This window comes from Callospermophilus lateralis, chromosome 11, assembly GCF_048772815.1.
Source record: "Callospermophilus lateralis isolate mCalLat2 chromosome 11, mCalLat2.hap1, whole genome shotgun sequence".
NCBI lineage: Eukaryota > Metazoa > Chordata > Mammalia > Rodentia > Sciuridae > Callospermophilus > Callospermophilus lateralis.
Genome location: NC_135315.1, coordinates 87,484,782 through 87,492,223, shown reverse-complemented (window position 1 = coordinate 87,492,223; position 7,442 = coordinate 87,484,782). Strand labels below are relative to the sequence as shown.

At 40.7% G+C, this 7,442-nt stretch overlaps 1 pseudogene; it reads left to right on the top strand.

The window, feature by feature from the left end:
• Positions 1 to 825: 825 nt before the first annotated feature.
• LOC143409899 (cytoplasmic dynein 1 light intermediate chain 2 pseudogene) lies at positions 826 to 2,396 on the top strand (annotated as a pseudogene).
• The last annotated feature ends 5,046 nt before the right edge of the window (positions 2,397 to 7,442 follow it).

Sequence of the window (7,442 nt, the reverse complement as noted above, 5' to 3'; positions counted from 1 at the left end):
TATTGGTCTTTCTTTAAAAAAGAACACCAGTTTTTCTCAAATTATTCTAGAGGGAACACAACTAAATACATTCTATGAAGTCAGTAAAACCCTGATACCAAAACCAGACAAAGACACATCAAGAAAAGAAAACTACAGACTAATATCCCGAATGAACATAGATGCAAAAATCCTTAATAAAATATGATCAAACTTCATTCAAAAATACATGAAGAATATACTACACCATTATTAAGTGGGTTTCATCCCAGGGAGGCAAGATTGATCCAATATACACAAACTAATAAATATGTTTCACTTCTTAAGTAGAATTAAGAACAATAATCATATGATCATGTCATTAGATGCAGAAAAGACCTTTGATAAAAGGTAGCACCCAATCATGTAAAAAATGCTGGAGAAGCTAGGGATAAAAGGAACTTAGCTCAACATAATAAAGTCTCTATATGATAAATCCAAAGCTCACATTATACGAACAAAGAAAAACTGAAAACATTTTTCTCTAAAATCATGAACCAGAGAAGGATGTCCCCTTTCACCACTTGTATTCAATATGATTCTCAAAACTTTGCTAATGACGTGATTCTATATTTAGAAGAAAAGATCAAAACAAAACATACACACACACAAACCCCCCCAAAAATAAAACAAACAACTCCACCAGAAGACTTCTAGAGCTGATAAATGAATTCAGCAAAGCTACAGATACAAGATAAACATATATAAATAAATAATTTTCCTGTACTCCAAAAATAATGAGAGAGAAATCAAGAAAATCATCCCATTCACGATAACCTCAAAAACATAACCAACCGAGTTGGCAAGATGGCGCCGGTGGGGGTGGAGAAAAAGCTGCTGCTGTGCCCCAACGGCCCGCGGTGGCTGCTGCCGGCGACCTCACCAGTGAGGAGGAGGAGGGCCAGAGCCTGTGGTCTTTGATCCTGAGTGAAGTGTCCACCCGCGCCAGGTCCAAGCTACCGTCCGGCAAGAACATCCTGGTTTTTGGTGAAGATGGTTCTGGTAAAACAACTCTTATGACTAAACTACAAGGAGCAGAGCATTGCAAAAAAGGAAGAGGCCTAGAGTATCTCTACCTCAGTGTCCATGATGAGGACCGAGATGAGCACATGCGTTGCAATGTATGGATTCTGAATGGAGATCTGTACCACAAAGGCCTGTTGAAGTTTGCAGTTTCTGCTGAATCTTTGCCAGAGACCCTGGTCATTTTTGTTGCAGACATGTCTAGACCTTGGACTGTGATGGAATCTTTACAGAAGTGGGCTAGTGTTTTGCGTGAACACATTGATAAAATGAAAATTCCACCAGAAGAAATGAGGGAGCTGGAGTGGAAGTTTGTGAAAGATTTTCAAGACTATATTGAGCCTGAAGAAGGTTGTCAGGGTTCCCCACAGAGAAGAGGGCCTCTGATCTCAGGCTCAGATGAAGAAAATGTTGCCCTGCCTCTAGGAGACAACGTGCTGACTCATAACCTGGGGATCCCAGTGTTGGTGGTGTGCACAAAGTGTGATGCAGTGAGCATCCTAGAGAAGGAACATGATTACAGGGACGAGCACTTGGACTTCATCCAGTCGCACCTGCGGAGGTTCTGACTCCAGTATGGAGCTGCCTTGATTTACACATCAGTGAAGGAGGAGAAAAATCTTGATTTGTTATATAAGTACATTGTTCATAAAACATATGGTTTCCACTTTACCACGCCTGCCTTAGTAGTGGAAAAGGATGCAGTATTTATACCTGCAGGTTGGGACAATGAAAAGAAAATAGCTATTTTACATGAAAATTTTACAACCATGAAGCCAGAAGACGCATATGAGGACTTCATTGTGAAACCTCCTGTGAGAAAGCTGGTCCATGACAAAGAGTTGGCAGCAGAGGATGAGCAGGTGTTCCTAATGAAGCAACAGTCACTCCTTGCCAAGCAGCCGGCCACGCCCACGAGAGCCTCCGAATCCCCTGCGAGAGAACCTTCTGGCTCTCCAAGGACCCAGGGTCGGGGAGGGCCAGCCAGTGTACCAAGTGCCTGCCCAGGAACGTCAGTAAAGAAGCCGGACCCAAACATCGAAAATAATGCAGCCAGTGAAGGGGTGTTGGCCAGCTTCTTCAATAGTCTTCTGAGTAAAAAAACAGGCTCTCCTGGAAATCCTGGTGCTGGTGGAGTGCAGAGCACAACCAAGAAGTCAGGACAAAAGACTGTGTTGTCAAATGTTCAGGAAGAACTGGATAGAACGACTCGAAAACCAGACTCCATGGTAACAAACTCTTCAACAGAAAATGAAGCCTGATCCTCCTGAAAAAGTGCACATGTCAAATGACGAAATAACTATGTATATTGATCTGCTAAGACCAGGATTTTTCTGATATGGCACATGCTATCAGTTTTTTGGGGAAGGGGAGATGAACTCTTTAAAAAACAACAACAACAACAAAAAAAAACTTTATTGGATTGTCCGAGTGTGAAATGCATATTTAGGAAGATTATGTGGCAGACCCCTTGTTAAGGATAACCCTTGGACTCTCGGGCATGTGGCTCTCGTGGAAAGCGAGCGTAACTGGGCTTCTTGTAGTGCGAAGACAGGGGGCCCACTTTTCTGTTGGGGTGGAGCAAATGAGACCAGGAAATCATTATCAGATGGCGGTTAGTCTGACCAGTTGCGTGTTAGCAAATTCACTTGTTCTTGGGAAGCAGATTAAGTAGCAGAAAGTCCAGAAAAGAGAAAGATTGAAAGGAGAAATGAGAAACGAGAGACGTGATGAAGGGGAAGCCGGACTTTGAGGGAGGTGGAAGAAGAAAGAGAGATGAGCAATGTTAGTAAATACTGTGTGTTCAGTAGAAGTCAAATAATCATTGTTTAAGAATTAAAATTAGAAGCATTTACAAACTAAACACTAAGAAAAATGGGATTTAGACTCGTTCTGAATGCATTTAGCTTATGGAGGATACATTAAGTGTGGGGGGCCTGAGTCAGGAGGAACTGACACAGGATTGGGAAGATGTCGGTTGCCCAGGACCCACATGCCTGGCTAAATCCTTGTCCTTGGGGAGATGTTGGGCTCCATGAATGTGCATGGTGGGGCAGGCAGTCACTGTGGGCTGTGATCAAAGTCAGCAAAATTAGTTTACTTTGAGTTGTGTTTTCTAAATAGCTCCTGCTTTGTTATTGTTTATTTTATTTTATTTTTTTTAACTACCACAGGCTGGCCTACTAGTAGAAAATGGGTAATCAACCTCTCATTCTACCATAATGCAATGTGCTACAGAAAGTTTGGGGGAGGTTTTTAATGTAATTGTACTCTGGTTAATTGGCTTGCACCAATCCCTGCCTTACAGTCTGTGGAAACTTTCATGGAGTTCCACTAATGCAAAAGGTCTTGTCCTAGCTCCCTGGTCTGATCATTGCTATCAGATGGACAAATAAGTGTGAATGTTTTATAGTGAAAACAAAAATGGTATAATTTCTTTTGTGTTTTTCATAAAATGTAGCACTTTTTTTTTTTCTTACGGAAGTGAGTGTTTTAGGTGTCTCCCCATTTAGGGCAGATTCATGCACATTGTCATGTCACATCACCATTCTGGGAATGAATTCTGTGGATTTAAGATGGCACTTTTAATTTTATAAATGACACAGCATTTAAATGCAAACACTACCATGAATTTAATGTATAAAACATTTGTTGTCAAACCAAGGGAAATACCACAGTTCACTTATGTGGCGTTTACTTTTTTATATAAATGTTTATTGTACTGTGTCTCAGCTATTTTTTTCCCCCTCTCCAACCCAGGGTCTAAATCCAAGTTGCACATTACATGGAGTCACTCTGTCTTCCTCATATGCTTTAATTTGGAGCAATTCTTCAGGATTTGCTTTTCATGACATTTGCAGCTTTGAAGAGTGCAGCCTGGCTGGGTTTTACTCTGTCTAGTTTGGCTGAATCTTTCCTCATGTTTCAACTCAAATTATGCGCTTTTGGCAGGATACCACATAAGTGATATTTGGTACTTTTTAGAGGCTTGTATCAGCAGACACCTGCTGTCACTTTATCCTGTTAATGGCAGTGCTAATTTTGTTCACTTGGCTAGGTTGCTATCCACAAAAGTTCTCCGCTAAAAATGTAATTTGTTCTTTTTGTCATGTGCTCTGTCGTGAGAAATTTCAAAACTGCATCAATGTCCTGTTCTGAGGCAAACTTTGACCATCCTTGGGTGATTTGAATGGTCATAAGACCCACTGATGATTCTTTTGCATCAGGTAATTTCAGAGTGAGTTTCAAAATGGTGGATGTTTTTAACTCCTAGGCTAACGGGTCAGCCCTGTACTGAAGGAGCAAGGTTTCCCCCTGTTTGTTGATATTGTGTAATGCTTGAGAGAACCATTTTGTAGAAAGAGGCTAATTGTATTTGGACATTTCTTTAAAATATGGACCACCAACACCCATTGGATTTGATGTTTGGGAAAACTTGGCAGAAGGATCTGGGCCAAGACTAATGGACTTGGAGATTATGATCGGCACAAAATGCCATCTAGTTCCCTGTGCACATTTGTTTGGTGCCACAGTCTCTCGGCTGGGCACAAATCACGAGTCTCCACACAGCTTGTAGATTCAAACAGCAATTCTTTATTCCCGAACTCACACCGGCCGTCTACAAACACGTTCTGGGGGAATCCACATTCTCTGCCCAAATCCACTTCTCCCAAATCCACCCACATGGGCTTCTGTCTCCCAAAATATACTGTCTGACACTAAGCACTCAAGAGGAACTCAGCAGCAGGATACGCCCTATTCTAAAGGGGGAACACCCTAATCTCCTATTATGCTAAATTGCCCTATTCTAAAGGGGGAACACCCTAATCTCCTATTATGCTAAACCGCCCTATTCTAAAGGGGGAACACCCTAAACACAGATCCTGCCCTGGTCCTTGAGCAAGGTCACCTTTCAGCAGTCCTTCCACTAGACAGCATGGGAGTAAGCTGGCAAGGAATTTGTCATACCTACTTGGCTGATGGCTCCCAGCAGTTTGGCTTGTGGAAGGAGTTTACAGTAAGTGCCAGCTCTTTAAATATTTCTGTGGCCTGGTAAAAAATGTGCCAGAAAATAGAGAGGCAGAGAAATCCGAGGATGAATTCCCATATTTAGAAACATCTTTTTTTTTTCCCTCTGGGTCTATATGTGGCTGTTCATAAAAGATGATGCCTGGGGCTACAGATGTAGTCTGGTGACAGAGCACTTGCCTTGGATGCCTGCGACCTCGTTTCTCTCCTAAGCAGTGCACCCCCCACCCACCCCCAAAAAAGTGTTTCTCAGTAAGCCAACATATTTTTCTTTCAGGTTTTGACTAGCTGACCCTATATTTAAAATAGGCTTATGCAAATATAAACATGCTAATTAAATATATTTAAAATGTATCCATAGATTTTAGACACTTCAGCTTATGCTCTGCAAGACTTCCTTGCTTTTTTAGTTGCCACAGATAAATTAGGGTATAAACTCTAGCTAATATCTTACATGTCACATCAATTTTGTTGTCCCTGGTACATAATATTTGGTGGGGAGGCTGTAGATTTAGGCTGGGAAACTACATTGGTCCCAACAGCCAATCCGATACAGAGTTTCATCAGAATGACTGAACTTTGGGTGGTTGCAGAAGGCCAAGTGGCCAATTAATAACTGACCTGTAAAAAAAACTAGTTTTTTTTACAGGTCACACAAGTGGAGGTCAGAGGCCTGTAAAAAAAACAACTAGTTGAACTGCAACCAGCTGACTGGTCAATGGACTAGGTTGTGGCCTATTGAGCTGCTTTCTCCATCTTACATGTTTGCTATGACTGATCGTGTTGGTGGTTGGGTTCTCTGGACCTCTTCTGGTTTGGGGAGCTGGGTGATTCTGAAATCTTTTTTGTATTACTTTGCTCTGATAAACTTTACTAATGGCAATTGGTCTAAGAGGTTTTCTTTTTAACACCCCCAAAGTCTGCATGTTGTGCCTAGAGATACTGACATCAAGTCTCAGCTGCTTAAATGATATGCTGTATCTTCGCTTTTGCTTGTAGAAAATATTCCTCACCCATCATGAAAGTAGAACGAGTATCGGAAATAGTGCACTTTGCCAAAAAGTAACCTACTCTATAAGTGCAAATGCTTATTTGTTTATATATCTTTTAAATAAACACATCCAGGCTGCTCTGTTTGATTTTATCAGTGAAGGTTGATGAGGACATTTTCAGAAATCAGCAAGGTAGATTTTCAGTTGGCTCTGCTTTGGGTTTCTTTGTTTGTTTTGAGTGTTTTTTTTTTCACAAAGATGATAGCTCATAGTCTAGAAATATGCTACATAAGAGTCACCCTTATTTAGCCCCGGAACTTCAATAAAGACACATTGTATGCATTTTGTCTAAAAATGTTGATTCAGCAGGAGAACACCGGAATGAAAGAGCAAGAAATGAGCCCGATCCTGTTTCAAGGGAATGGAGACTTTGATGACTTGTCTTATGAACACAGGCCCCCCACTGGCCTTTGATTGGCCGTTCTGTGAATGAGTGTTTGAAGTGAGTTGTTACCCAAGTCTAAGATGGCCTTGAGAAAATAAAAAGGAAGGACAAGATTACATAGAAACTTGTTTTGACAATATTTGTCATGTCAGGGTGCTCGTGTGTATTCTGTACAGATTACAGAAGAATGCAAAGGAGGGGAAGGTCAGATGTTAGATGCACGCAGTCAGACCGCCTTGGCTATTATGAGAGTGAAATGAAAGGCAGGGAGATTATCTGGCATGGTTAAATTTTTTAAGTGATATGAACCACTTCATAAAAGCACATTCCTTATAGCAATGATCAAAGTGGACAGGTCATCTGCCAGGACTGCATTACTAACTCTGTAGAGACAACCATGCCTCAGTGCAGGCCTGATCATGGGGTGTGTGTTCCTGAGTCACCAGAGGTGACGTTCTTTTTGTAATCTCAAGCCTCTTGGTATATGATCATTTAAAACTAATCATTGCCAAGTGTAAACAAGAAATTGGTTTTGCTTTCCAAATATAATATTCTGAAACCATATTTCTTCAAGGTACTGGTTACTAGAAAGCGTTTGATCCCATGGTGATATCCTGATGCTGTCATCATTATAACAACATCAAATATTAATGACCACTAAGAACCAAGTTTTCTAAAGACAGAAATGTATGGCTTTGTTTCAACAACTCTTTGAATTAGGCTCTATTATACACACTAAACTGAGGTTCAAGTTTAAGTAACATATCCAAGGTCACTTTGAGAAACCCAATTTTCATATGTAACCTCTGATATAATTGATAAGTATGTTAAATTAATAAGCAGTATTTTTTTCTTAAAAATATTAATCTGTGTGTTTAAGGTGTCAGTAGCTATTTATTTGTTAAGTTGCATACACTTGAAGACTAAAATGTTTG